We start from the raw sequence: 13,602 nt of genomic DNA on the forward strand, positions 1-13,602 counted from the left end.
TGGTTTTAACAAACATGCCTTACTAAAAACATTACTTATGTGCATTACGATGTAAAACAAAGGGCACTGATGTATTTTAAGATATGTCAGAGCAAGTTGTTTTCAGTTTGGACAGCTCTTACATTTATTTTAGTCTAGGACTAGTCTAATTCCTGTCTGGGAAACCGCCCCTTAATATATATGATGACATTTTAGTCAAGCTCTAGTTTAGGTAAAAATATATCTGCTATACAATCTCTGCCAGTAAACTATAGATTTAATACAGTAAGTCTTAAATAAATGTAATGTTTTAATATTAAACACTTTTTAATTGAGCTTATTGTCTATCTTTTTCAGATTTCCTACGGCTGAACCAAAACCTGCCAGACTACAGTTGATTTGGGAGAGAAAGACGTTGTAAACTTAATCATCTTGACATTCTTCAATGAGTAATTGTTCAATTTTTAGGCAAATACTGTACACTTTGAATGCTGTGAATAAAACTATATTTTAAATATATTTAAAATGAATTGTTTTTGACTGTTTTAATCAGCTTTTATTTATTTGGAAAAAATATTTTGGTTATGTTACCAGCAAGTAATCTATTCCCAAAATAGCACTCTTTAAGTTAACTAATTATTAACGCACTTGAAGTATACTCATTACTAATCTAGCTGCAGGTATGTAAAAGTATACAAAATGTAATGTACTTGGCATATTCATTTTTCACCAGGGCAGTTTTTAGAATTTTGGATTGGCCAAAAATATATAGAATGTATGCAAACAGTCTATTTAAGGTATACTGATTGTATGTTTGCAAGACACTCATAATACATTTGTAATGTACTCCTAACATAAATAAAACACACTCTAAATCCACTTATCAAGCATGAATTTAGCACAAAAACAGTCATGTACTTAAATTGTACTAAATACACTTAAAGTTGTTCCACTTTAGCACACAAAAGTACACTAAATACACTTAAAGTTGTACTTTGTTACAATTAATATACAACTAAAATATATTAAGTACAAAATTAATTGTTCCAAAATAGCACTCTTTAAATAAACTAATCAATAGCACACTTTAAGTATACTGGTCATTAGTGTGACTGCAAGTATACTTAAGTATATCAAAATTAAATATATTTAGCATACTATTTTTTCACCAGGGTATTTGTGCCCGGAAAGCACCCGAGTCGATGAACGGAGTGGACGGAGCAAGCCTCGCTTCCATTTCCGAAGGTCAAAAATCCATTTAAACTTGTAGTCCCCGGTGTCCACTTGTTCTTGTCCAAAAAGCCGAGAAGCGATACCGCAATGGGAGCCGGAGAAGGCGCTGGCTGTCGGGATGGAGGTTAACGGGTCAGAGGTCTGGCACTGAAGGTCTGGGTCCATTCCTCACCGTGTGCATTTCACTCTATACGTGTAAAAAACATACAAATACATAAAATACATACAGAAACAGTTATCACTTACACAAAAAGAACATGAAGGTAAAGCTTCAGTTAATTTGCTTGCTGATTGCTTTTTGCATGCACATAAAAAACTGAACAAAACTGATATACTAAACAAAATAGGCCCTAAAATTGAGGAACACCAGTTGTATAGCTATTTTTTAAATATGAAATAAGACAATAAATTACAAATAACATTTGAATGCCTGCAGCTTGTTCATGTCCACTCCACAAAAAAAAAACAGTGTGACCCTTCTATTTGGTTTCAAGTTTGAAAGTTTCGAACCTATGCAACACTCTTAAGACAAATGCTCCTAAAAAGTACCAAATAAGGGTTCCTCAGCATGTAACCACAGCAGAACCCGTTTTTTGGTACTATATGGAAACTTTTTATAAGGTTCTATAAAGAATCTTGCCTTGAAAAGTGCTCGCCTCAATGGTGCTATAAAAAAACATTAATTTATCAGCTGTCAGGAGTGACATTTTTGTTACTTATCCACTTTTTAATGTATAACACTTGATAAAGATTATTTATTGTCAATTCTTCACATGTTTCAAGCATACAAAGCAATCGAAATACAAGGTGCATCAGCATTCAGTTAATATGCCACCTGGAGCTGGAATCAGCTTTCAGAAGAGATCAGATGTGTTTCAACGGTAGACACTTTTAAATCTAGATGAAAAACACGACGGTTTAACTTTGCATTTACTGAATGATTTAAAACAGTACGAATGAAACAGTATAAAAGAATACAACAGTATGAACCTGTAGCTGGAATCAGCTTTCGGATGAGATCAGATGTGTTTCAACAGTAGGCACTTTTAAACCTAGATTAAAAACACATCAGTTTAACTTTGCATTTACTGAATGATTTAAAACAGTACGAATGAAACAGTATAAAAGAATACAACAGTATGAACCTGTAGCTGGAATCAGCTTTCAAATGAGATCAGATGTGTTTCAACAGTGGGCACTTTTAAACCTAGATTAAAGACACATCGATTTAACTTTGCATTTACTGAAGAATATAAAACAGTACGAATAAAACAGTATAAAAGAATACAACAGTATGATCGGTTTAACTTTGCATTTACTGAATGATTTAAAACAGTATGAATAAAACAGTATAAAAGAATACAACAGTATGAACCTGTAGCTGGAATCAGCTCTCAGATGAGATCAGATGTGTTTCAACAGTAGGCACTTTTAAATCTAGATTTAAAGACACATCGGTTTAACTTTGCATTTACTGAAGAATTTGAAACAGTACGAATGAAACAGTATAAAAGAATACAACAGTATAAACCTGTAGCTGGAATCAGCTTTCAGATGAGATCAGATGTGTTTCAACAGTAGGCACTTTTAAATCTAGATTAAAGACACAACGGTTTAACTTTGCATTTACTGAATAAACAGTACGAATAAAACATTATAAAAGAATACAACAGTATGATCGGTTTAACTTTGCATTTACTGAATGATTTAAAACAGTACGAATGAAACAGTATAAAAGAATACAACAGTATGAACCTGTAGCTGGAATCAGCTTTCAAATGAGATCAGATGTGTTTCAACAGTGGGCACTTTTAAACCTAGATTAAAGACACATCGGTTTAACTTTGCATTTACTGAAGAATATAAAACAGTACGAATAAAAGAGTATAAAAGAATACAACAGTATGATCGGTTTAACTTTGCATTTACTGAATGATTTAAAACAGAACGAATAAAACAGTATAAAAGAATACAACAGTATGAACCTGTAGCTGGAATCAGCTTTCAAATGAGATCAGATGTGTTTCAACAGAAGACACTTTTAAATCTAGATTAAAAACACATCGGTTTAACTTTGCATTTACTGAATGATTTAAAACAGTACGAATAAAACAGTTTAAAAGAATACAACAGTATGATCGGTTTAACTTTAGATTTACTGAATGATTTAAAACAGTACGAATAAAACAGTATAAAAGAATACAACAGTATGAACCTGTAGCTGGAATCAGCTTTCAAATGAGATCAGATGTGTTTCAACAGTGGGCACTTTTAAACCTAGATTAAAGACACATCGGTTTAACTTTGCATTTACTGAAGAATATAAAACAGTACGAATAAAAGAGTATAAAAGAATACAACAGTATGATCGGTTTAACTTTGCATTTACTGAATGATTTAAAACAGAACGAATAAAACAGTATAAAAGAATACAACAGTATGAACCTGTAGCTGGAATCAGCTTTCAAATGAGATCAGATGTGTTTCAACAGAAGACACTTTTAAATCTAGATTAAAAACACATCGGTTTAACTTTGCATTTACTGAATGATTTAAAACAGTACGAATAAAACAGTATAAAAGAATACAACAGTATGATCGGTTTAACTTTGCATTTACTGAATGATTTAAAACAGTACGAATCAAACAGTTTAAAAGAATACAACAGTATGATCGGTTTAACTTTAGATTTACTGAATGATTTAAAACAGTACGAATAAAACAGTATAAAAGAATACAACAGTATGAACCTGTATAGCTGGAATCAGCTTCAGATGAGATCAGATGTGTTTCAACAGTAGGCACTTTTAAATCTAGATTAAAAACACCATCGGTTTAACTTTGCATTTACTGAATGATTTAAAATAAAACAGTATAAAAGAATAAAACAGTATGAACCTTACCCGCCATAAAGGGAATGAAGCTTACGGTATGGTGCTTACCTGCAGAAATAAAGTACAAAAAGAACACACAGAACTTCAATTTTCAACCTGTTTGTGATTACCACACAATCCCGTCACCTGGCTGTGGTCTTCATTTGGTGAACGGTTCTTCACTCATAATTGACCTATACAAGAAATAGAGAAGAATATTAAGCAATTCTGCTCTTACATTTAGATGTGCCCCAAGAACACAGACACACCGGCTCCAAAATGTTGAAACAGTACATTTCTGTTATTTTAATGTGGCAAATGTGTCAGCTTTAAAAGAATCATACCTTACCTTTTAAACAGGATGCGCACTGCATTAAATACCTTTACTCCCAGCATAAGCAAGCAATTTTCAAAATGCTTTAAAAGTAAATGGTGATTATTTTACTTGTTTGCCTGTTTTTGACTACCATAGAATCCTGTCGCCTGGATTCCAACCTATCATTTTCAGGCTTGTAAAGCAAATAATGAAATACATTATAATTGACTTCCATAGTAGGAAAAAAAATATTTTGGAAGTATCGTGATAAATGATGAAGAAAATATTTTGAAAAATGATGGTTAGCACACAGTCGATGGTACCTATTAAATTTCATCATATTTTTTTATTCCTACTATGGAAGTCAATGGTCACTATCTGCTGTGGGTTTACCATCATTCCTCAAAATATCTTCTTTTGTGTTAATCAGAAAAAACGAACGCATACAGGTTTAAAACAACACGAGGATGAGTAAATGATGACAGAATTATCATTATTATAAATTGAAATATTTTCTTACTGCAAGTCATTTAGGTAATCAAGAAAATACTTTACCCGTTGTCTTTGCAAGTTAAACAAATACAGCTTTGCTTCCAGGTCTGTCGACGTTGCTGTGGTTTTTCGACAGCTGTAGTATGAAGGGTAGCGAATGAATGAATACATTGCACAAAAAATCCTTTTTAACTATGCAAATATCTAAAAAGTCTTAAAATAAGATGCATTATTTTGATGAGCAAAAGGACATAAGAAAATAAGCCTTTCGGGAGAAAAAACATAAAATTTAAGTGAATTTGGGCTTAAAACAAGCAAATAAATCTGCCAAAGGGGTTAGAAACAAATCTAGATTTAAACACCTAATTCAAGAAAAATTGTCTTAGCCCATTGGCAGATTTGTTGGCTTGTTTTAATGTACATTCATGTACAATATTTCGTTTTGTCTTGTATTTCTAAGCATTTTGTACTGCCCAACGTTGTCTAGGTTGTTTAACGGTTGTCATTTTCTTTTAAAAGCTTTATAATTTATTAGTTTGGATGATTGCCATTCCTGAGAACCGCTTACATTGTAAGAAAAAGAATCATCTAAGCATTATTTCGTTGAATGTCTCTTAGACATGTAGCTGTTTGATTGTGGTTCTATTTAATGGCCAGTCTATACTTGGGGAACGGTCAAACGTCTATTAGATTTTCACTGACAGCCCAAATTAAGCCTTGTTTTAGCCTAGACACATATTCGCGGTCTATTAGAAGTTATGTAGTCGTTTAATAGCCGCTTTTTGATGACCAATGCGTTCTTGTGCCGTGGTTAGGCGTCTCTTGGATTTTCCGTAAAAAGACAAACGAATCTATTTTTAACACAAAGGCCAGGGGAGAGCGCGAACGCAGTCCCCCACTATCAGAAATTTTGCAGTCGAGATTCCCACATTTGGGGAATTCGCAAAGGGTCAGCACAACCGGAGTGCAATGGCTGAGCCTCGCCCTGGGTGAACCACCTTCATGATCATGGTATCTCCCCTGCCAGGTAAGTATGAGCAACAGCCTTTGAGGCCAGACGGCCGCATCTTCCTGTGACCGATCACATCGACGGCGCCCCCGAAGGCCGTCCGACTACCATTTCATTACTGTGTGTGACCAGGTGGAAAGGCGCACGAAGCCAGGTCTGAAACCAAATATTCTTCGAGATCTACCCATTTTCCGTTTCCAGCCCGGTTAAACCGTGCAGAGAGAAAAACGTGAAACAATTTAAATCAAATGGATTTAAATAGCGCATTTCAATATATCGTTTCGTTATTACAAAGTAACTTTACGTGGAATAGAAACAAAGAAATGTACAGAGCAATCGAGAAACAACGAAAGCATAGCAATTTTAGAACGTGGATAAATAAAAACACAAGGGCTCAATGACTTACCCGTTGTCGTTGTGAGTTAAACAAATACAGCTATGCTTCCAGATCTGCCGACGTTGCTGTGGTTCTTCGACAGCTGTAGTACAGTGAAAAAAAAGTTTTCAGGTGTTTTGAACATCCCAATCTGTCTCGTTCGCTTTTTCAGCTGTGTCGATGATGTTTAAGTCGTCATCGTGTCACCTCCAAAATACGAATGCATACAGGTTGAAAACAACACGAGGATGAATAAATGATGACAGAGTTATCATTATAAATTAAAATATGTTCTTACTGCAAGTCATTTAGGTAATCAAGAAAATACTTTACCCGTTGTCTTAAACAAATACAGCTATGCTTCCAGGCGTGTCGACGTTGCTGTGGTTTTTCGACCGCTGTAGTATGAAGGGTAGTGGAAAAAAAAGTTTTCAGGTGTTTTTAACATCCCAAACTGTCTCGTACGATTTTCTTGCGCCTTCAGCTGTGTCGAGGCTGTTTAATTCGTCCTGGTATCACCTCCGCAAACTGTAAGGAAAATAATTAAACACATTACAAAAACATTTCGTTATCAGCGTGTTCATTTCCATGCAAGCTTTTCGTTAAACCAATAATGCCAACGAATACACAGCACTTTTAAAACACACGAATTAAAAAACACTCTGTCATTCACGCACAAAAGAAACAAATTCTGATTTTTACCTAACTTATTTGTCCCCGAGAAGGGGAGCGCACCGTTCATGGAAACACTGCAATACCACGTCGATGCATGGAGTGGAAGGAGCAAGCTCCGCTTCCATTTCCGAAGGTCAAAAATCCATTTAACGTATAGTCCCCGGGTAGGAGACGTATCAGACATTAAACTGATAAGAACAGATACTACACTTGATCTTAGCCAAAAGGCCGAGAAGCGATACCGCAATAGACGCAGCCAAAGGGGAGCCGGCGAAGGCGCTGGCTTTCGGGGTGGAGGCTAGCGGGCATTTAACTCTAATATGAAGTAGTATGTAATATGAAGGGTAGAGTGAAAAAAAAGTGTTAAAGTGTTTTAAACATCCAAATCTGTTCGTTTACTTTGTATTTTTTTTCCTGTTTTCGAGTAAAAAAGAATTCTTAAATCGAGATGCATTTTCTTAAGCAAAGTGGCTTAGATTTTAAGTCTTGTTTACTGAAATAAATTCTAAAATGTAATAGGTTAAGGCCTAAATCAAGTAAAAATATATGCCAGTGGTTTAAAGGGGACATATTATGAAAATCTGACTTTTTCCATGTTTAAGTGCTATAATTGTGTCCCCAGTGCTTCTATCAACCTAGAAAATGTTAAAAAGATCAACCCAATAACTTAGTTTTGGTAAACCATTTTCTGCAAGCATGTGAAAAAATAGGTCATTGTAATTTGGCCCTTATTGTGATGTCAGAATAAGGTAATACCGCCCCCTTTATCTGCACTATCCAACCACAGCACAACCATTTAGTATGGAGAGAAAGAGAGAGATAAAATATTTTTTACAGCACAATTGAGTTTCAATTGCAACAAACCACCATCATTGTGATCAGTGGTTGCACTTCATCCGCTCATTTGCATTTTAAATGACACACCCAAAACGGCACACTTTTGCTCAGACCTATTTTAGACTTAGTTTACATCTTTAAAAAAATCTCATAATATGTCCCCTTTAAGGGAAATAAACCTAAATTGAGTTTATTATTGCATTAAGTTGGAACAGAAATTAAGTTTATTTTTCTTACCCCACCGGCAGATATTTTTACTTGTTTTAAATATAAACCTGTTGCTTTTTAGAATTTATTTCAATTATTACAACACATAATATCTTAAGCCACTTTGCTTAACAAGTAAATGCATCTCGATTTAAGAATGGTCAGATATTTACTAGAAAACAAGACAAAAACTTCCAAACATGAATTTACAGACGGCTGGAAATTTTAAACAAAATAACTAGACATACCTATTCGGGTCTGCTCCCGTTTGCTGTGATGAAGGGGGTCTTAGTCCAAAGCACATTTTGAGGAATACTTACACATTTTACTTCTTATTTCTTTAGAATGAATTATTATTTATTTTCAATTACAAAGTATGCGATCTGATTTTCTATTTATTTATTTATTTATTTAGCTTGTTGCACATTTGATTTGTTGCCGCATCATTCCGTGTTAATGTATTTCAATGTATTTGTTTATAAGCAAAAAGTGCGTTATTATAATTCATTATATAGCTGCGAAATATATAAAAGTATTCCCAGCAAACACAAAACGTTTTTATAACGTTTTTGTATTTGCTGGGTTGGCATCACTTTCTTTAGCTCACACAAAATTCTACCAAAAAACAGCATATCATTTTCTACTAAATAACTGCATACACTGTGGATTAAAAATGTCCGGAATGCGAACCTGGTAAAACCCAGGTAAAAAAAGCAAATAAAAAATAAACCATTTTGATTTAGCAAAAGTTTACAAATAAATGCACTCCCTGTACACAACAAGCACGTCTCGTTACCATTCATATTTTGCGTGATTTAAGTTTCGTCGCATACATTTTGGAATAAAATAAGGCTTTTAATGTATGCAGACTTCATTCTCCATTAAGGGCTTATCAATCATAATGAACGCTGTTAACTATTCTCATTGAATGGTCTAAATCCAATGCTGGTAAAGAAATCAAATGTCCATTTAAACGCAACAAGCAAACAGCTATGCTTCCAGGTCTGTCGACGTTGCTGTGGTTTTTCGACAGCTGTAATATGAAGGGTAGAGTGAAAAAAGTGTTTAAGTGTTTTAAACATCCAAATCTGTTCGTTTACTTGCTACTTTTTTCCTGTTTTCGAGTAAAAAAATAATTCTTAAATCGAGATGCATTTTCTTGTTAAGCAAAGTGGCTTAGATTTTAAGTCTTGTTTACTGAAATAAATTCTAAAATGTAATAGGTTAAGGCCTAAATCAAGTAAAAATATATGCCAGTGGGTTAAGGGAAATAAACCTAAATTGAGTTTATTATTGAATTAAGTTGAAACTGAAATTAAGTTTATTTTTCTTACCCCGCCGGCAGATATTTTTACTTGTTTTAAATATAAACCTGTTGATTTTTGTAATTTATTTCAATTATTACAATACATAACATCTTAAGCCACTTTGCGTAACAAGTAAATGCATCTCGATTTAAGAATTGTCAGATATTTACTAGAAAACAAGACAATAACAGCAAGACAGACCTTAATTTACTTTTTTCTTCCAAACATGAATTTACAGACGGCTGGAAATTTTAAATAAAACAACTAGACATACCTATTCGGGTCTGCTCCCGTTTGCTGTGATGAACGGGGTCTTGGTCCAAAGCACATTTTGAGGAATACTTACACATTTTACTTCTTATTTCTTTGGAATTAATTATTATTTATTTTCAATTACAAAGTATGCGATCTGATTTTCTAATCGCGGTGTGTTTTATTCCTCGTTTGCTTGCATGGATTTGCTTTATTTATTTTGCTTGTTGCATTTAAATGCACATTTGATTTGTTGCCGCATTATCCTGTGTTAATGTATTTCAACGTGCTTATAAACAAAAAGTGCGTTATTATAACCAATTATATAGCTGTGAAATATATAAAAGTATTCCCAAAAACCCAGGTAAAAAAGTAAAATAAAAAATAAACCATTTTGATTTAGCAAAAGTTTACAAATAAATGCACTCCCTGTACACAACAAGCACGTCTGGTTACCATTCATGTTTTGCATGATTTAAGTCTCGTCGCATACATGTTTGCGTAAGGATTTGATATTTATTTTTTGTGGAAGTTTATTAAACTAAAAGGCTTTGTATTTTTGCTCCGTGAGCCGCTTGGACGCTGTTTAAATAGTCATCGGGAGTTAACTGTATTTTGCTGTCCTGCAGTTTTTTTCTTTCTTTACGTGTGTATATAAGTGTATGTACCATTTATATAACTATTTCCACATGTAATATCTGAGCGGTGGTTTTTGAGACTTAAACAGAAGGCGAGAGTATGTTTGTGTGTTTTGGTTTATTTTTGGTTCGTCACTGCTTTTAAGAACTATGCACTGATTTGCTGTGTGGTTTGTCCCTTCTGTTAAAAAGTGGATTTAATCTAGTCTCTCCAATTGTGGGTAAATAACCGGTGGGCCGTAAATTTGATCTTTTAAATATTTTTAAGCACTTTCTGTAAAAAATAAATTTGTACTATTTTTGGAGAGTCACGTCTCTGTCTTTAATCCCATCCGAACCAGCAGGGTCCTTTTCATATTTTTGTAACTTTTTTGTTTGTTTATTTTTTCTCTTGGGTTCAATCTATTTTCCTGTGTGAATAAATAACCCAGGTGACCTAGTCGGTTCCTTTTCATACCTTTAACCAAAGGTTACACATGCAAGCAAACGAGGAATAACACATACGATTAGATCATCACGTCACATACTTTGGAATTAATAAGAAACAATTATTCAGTCTAAAGAAATGAGAAGTAAAACGTGTATGTACTTCTTCAAATGGGCACACTTTGGACAACGACCCCCGTCATTACAGTAAAATGTTTTCCCTACTTCCGGTCAAAGCCGCCATTTTGTGAAATGGGCATATAGGCGACGCTGGAGCATGCCGCCATTGTCTCTGTTCGACAAAACAATTGTGTTTATATATAGATCTATTCGATTTTTTTTCGATTTCAATCACCGAATACAAGGTACAACACGATGCCATCAGGCCCTTCTCTCTGGTTTATGTTTGTAAGGAAAATAGAGGGCGAAATTCCATTTCAGTCAAACATTCCTTCGTGCCACGCTGCTTTTTTTCTTTGAACGAAAAAAAAAACCCGTGTGCTCCGCCTATACAATTCGTTTTCCTGTTTATGATTATTTTATGCTTAAAACAAGCAAATAAATCTGCCTAAAGGGTAAGAAAAAAAGTCGTGAACTTTTCCCATAAATACTATTTCAAGAAAAACTGTCCTACCCCACTGGCCGATTTTTTGCTTGTTTAAATTCACTTCGATTGCATATATAAAAATATTGTCTACAAACTAGATCACCGGGCAGATGTTTATCTTTTTAGTGTCCACCGAAGACACATGCGAACCTGCATATGGGCCAAACTTTTCCACAATACACATTCGTTGTGTGCACGCGCCATTGTCTTTGTTCAACGCGACAGCGTGCTCCGCCTAAATAATTTGACCCATTTTAACATGGGTTTGTTTCTCGTTGTTGTTTTTTCTTTGAAAACAATCTATATAGCGCTCTCCACAATCGTTTTGGTGTTAGCTTTACGTGGAATAGAAACACACAAAAGTACTGAGCGAACGAGAAACATATTATAGAACGCGCAACATCATATAGATCACGGATTGGAAACCAAACTGGCAACCACGCACAAAAGAAGCAAACTCTGGTTTTAAACTCACCTTATTTGTGCCCGGAAAGCGCCCGAGTCGATGAACGGAGTGGACGGAGCAAGCCTCGCTTCCATTTCCGAAGGTCAAAAATCCATTTAAACTTGTAGTCCCCGGTGTCCACTTGTTCTTGTCCAAAAAGCCGAGAAGCGATACCGCAATGGGAGCCGGAGAAGGCGCTGGCTGTCGGGATGGAGGTTAACGGGTCAGAGGTCTGGCACTGAAGGTCTGGGTCCATTCCTCACCGTGTGCATTTCACTCTATACGTGTAAAAAACATACAAATACATAAAATACATACAGAAACAGTTATCACTTACACAAAAAGAACATGAAGGTAAAGCTTCAGTTAATTTGCTTGCTGATTGCTTTTTGCATGCACATAAAAAACTGAACAAAACTGATATACTAAACAAAATAGGCCCTAAAATTGAGGAACACCAGTTGTATAGCTATTTTTTAAATATGAAATAAGACAATAAATTACAAATAACATTTGAATGCCTGCAGCTTGTTCATGTCCACTCCACAAAAAAAAACAGTGTGACCCTTCTATTTGGTTTCAAGTTTGAAAGTTTCGAACCTATGCAACACTCTTAAGACAAATGCTCCTAAAAAGTACCAAATAAGGGTTCCTCAGCATGTAACCACAGCAGAACCCGTTTTTTGGTACTATATGGAAACTTTTTATAAGGTTCTATAAAGAATCTTGCCTTGAAAAGTGCTCGCCTCAATGGTGCTATAAAAAAACATTAATTTATCAGCTGTCAGGAGTGACATTTTTGTTACTTATCCACTTTTTAATGTATAACACTTGATAAAGATTATTTATTGTCAATTCTTCACATGTTTCAAGCATACAAAGCAATCGAAATACAAGGTGCATCAGCATTCAGTTAATATGCCACCTGGAGCTGGAATCAGCTTTCAGAAGAGATCAGATGTGTTTCAACGGTAGACACTTTTAAATCTAGATGAAAAACACGACGGTTTAACTTTGCATTTACTGAATGATTTAAAACAGTACGAATGAAACAGTATAAAAGAATACAACAGTATGAACCTGTAGCTGGAATCAGCTTTCGGATGAGATCAGATGTGTTTCAACAGTAGGCACTTTTAAACCTAGATTAAAAACACATCAGTTTAACTTTGCATTTACTGAATGATTTAAAACAGTACGAATGAAACAGTATAAAAGAATACAACAGTATGAACCTGTAGCTGGAATCAGCTTTCAAATGAGATCAGATGTGTTTCAACAGTGGGCACTTTTAAACCTAGATTAAAGACACATCGATTTAACTTTGCATTTACTGAAGAATATAAAACAGTACGAATAAAACAGTATAAAAGAATACAACAGTATGATCGGTTTAACTTTGCATTTACTGAATGATTTAAAACAGTATGAATAAAACAGTATAAAAGAATACAACAGTATGAACCTGTAGCTGGAATCAGCTCTCAGATGAGATCAGATGTGTTTCAACAGTAGGCACTTTTAAATCTAGATTAAAGACACAACGGTTTAACTTTGCATTTACTGAATAAACAGTACGAATAAAACATTATAAAAGAATACAACAGTATGATCGGTTTAACTTTGCATTTACTGAATGATTTAAAACAGTACGAATGAAACAGTATAAAAGAATACAACAGTATGAACCTGTAGCTGGAATCAGCTTTCAAATGAGATCAGATGTGATTCAACAGTGGGCACTTTTAAATCTAGATTAAAGACACAACGGTTTAACTTTGCATTTACTGAATAAACAGTACGAATAAAACATTATAAAAGAATACAACAGTATGATCGGTTTAACTTTGCATTTACTGAATGATTTAAAACAGTACGAATGAAACAGTATAAAAGAATACAACAGTATGAACCTGTAGCTGGAATCAGC

At 34.4% G+C, this 13,602-nt stretch overlaps 1 long non-coding RNA gene and 2 other non-coding genes across 5 annotated transcripts; all 3 read right to left on the reverse strand.

Annotated features, from left to right (window-relative positions):
• Window positions 1-2,160: 2,160 nt before the first annotated feature.
• LOC129434906 (uncharacterized) lies at window positions 2,161-12,687 on the reverse strand. 3 transcript variants are annotated; one of them, XR_012368868.1, is made up of 6 exons: window positions 11,703-12,687; window positions 6,612-6,806; window positions 6,309-6,381; window positions 2,744-5,029; window positions 2,588-2,649; window positions 2,164-2,419 (listed from the first exon to the last, which is right to left on the reverse strand). It is a non-coding gene; the product is annotated as an uncharacterized lncRNA (long non-coding RNA). The 3 variants fall into 3 exon arrangements; XR_012368869.1 differs by lacking the exon at window positions 11,703-12,687 and adding an exon at window positions 6,981-7,460 and having other exon boundaries at window positions 2,161-2,419; window positions 2,588-5,029; XR_012368867.1 differs by having other exon boundaries at window positions 2,163-2,419; window positions 2,588-5,029.
• On the reverse strand, window positions 5,764-5,928 carry LOC129435523 (U1 spliceosomal RNA). Its single transcript, XR_008641329.1, has one exon. It is a non-coding gene; the product is annotated as a U1 spliceosomal RNA (small nuclear RNA).
• Window positions 7,003-7,193, reverse strand: LOC141363419 (U2 spliceosomal RNA). The gene has a single exon (XR_012368920.1). It is a non-coding gene; the product is annotated as a U2 spliceosomal RNA (small nuclear RNA).
• Window positions 12,688-13,602: the final 915 nt, after the last annotated feature.

Source organism: Misgurnus anguillicaudatus, unplaced genomic scaffold (genome assembly GCF_027580225.2).
Source record: "Misgurnus anguillicaudatus unplaced genomic scaffold, ASM2758022v2 HiC_scaffold_34, whole genome shotgun sequence".
NCBI classification, from domain to species: domain Eukaryota; kingdom Metazoa; phylum Chordata; class Actinopteri; order Cypriniformes; family Cobitidae; genus Misgurnus; species Misgurnus anguillicaudatus.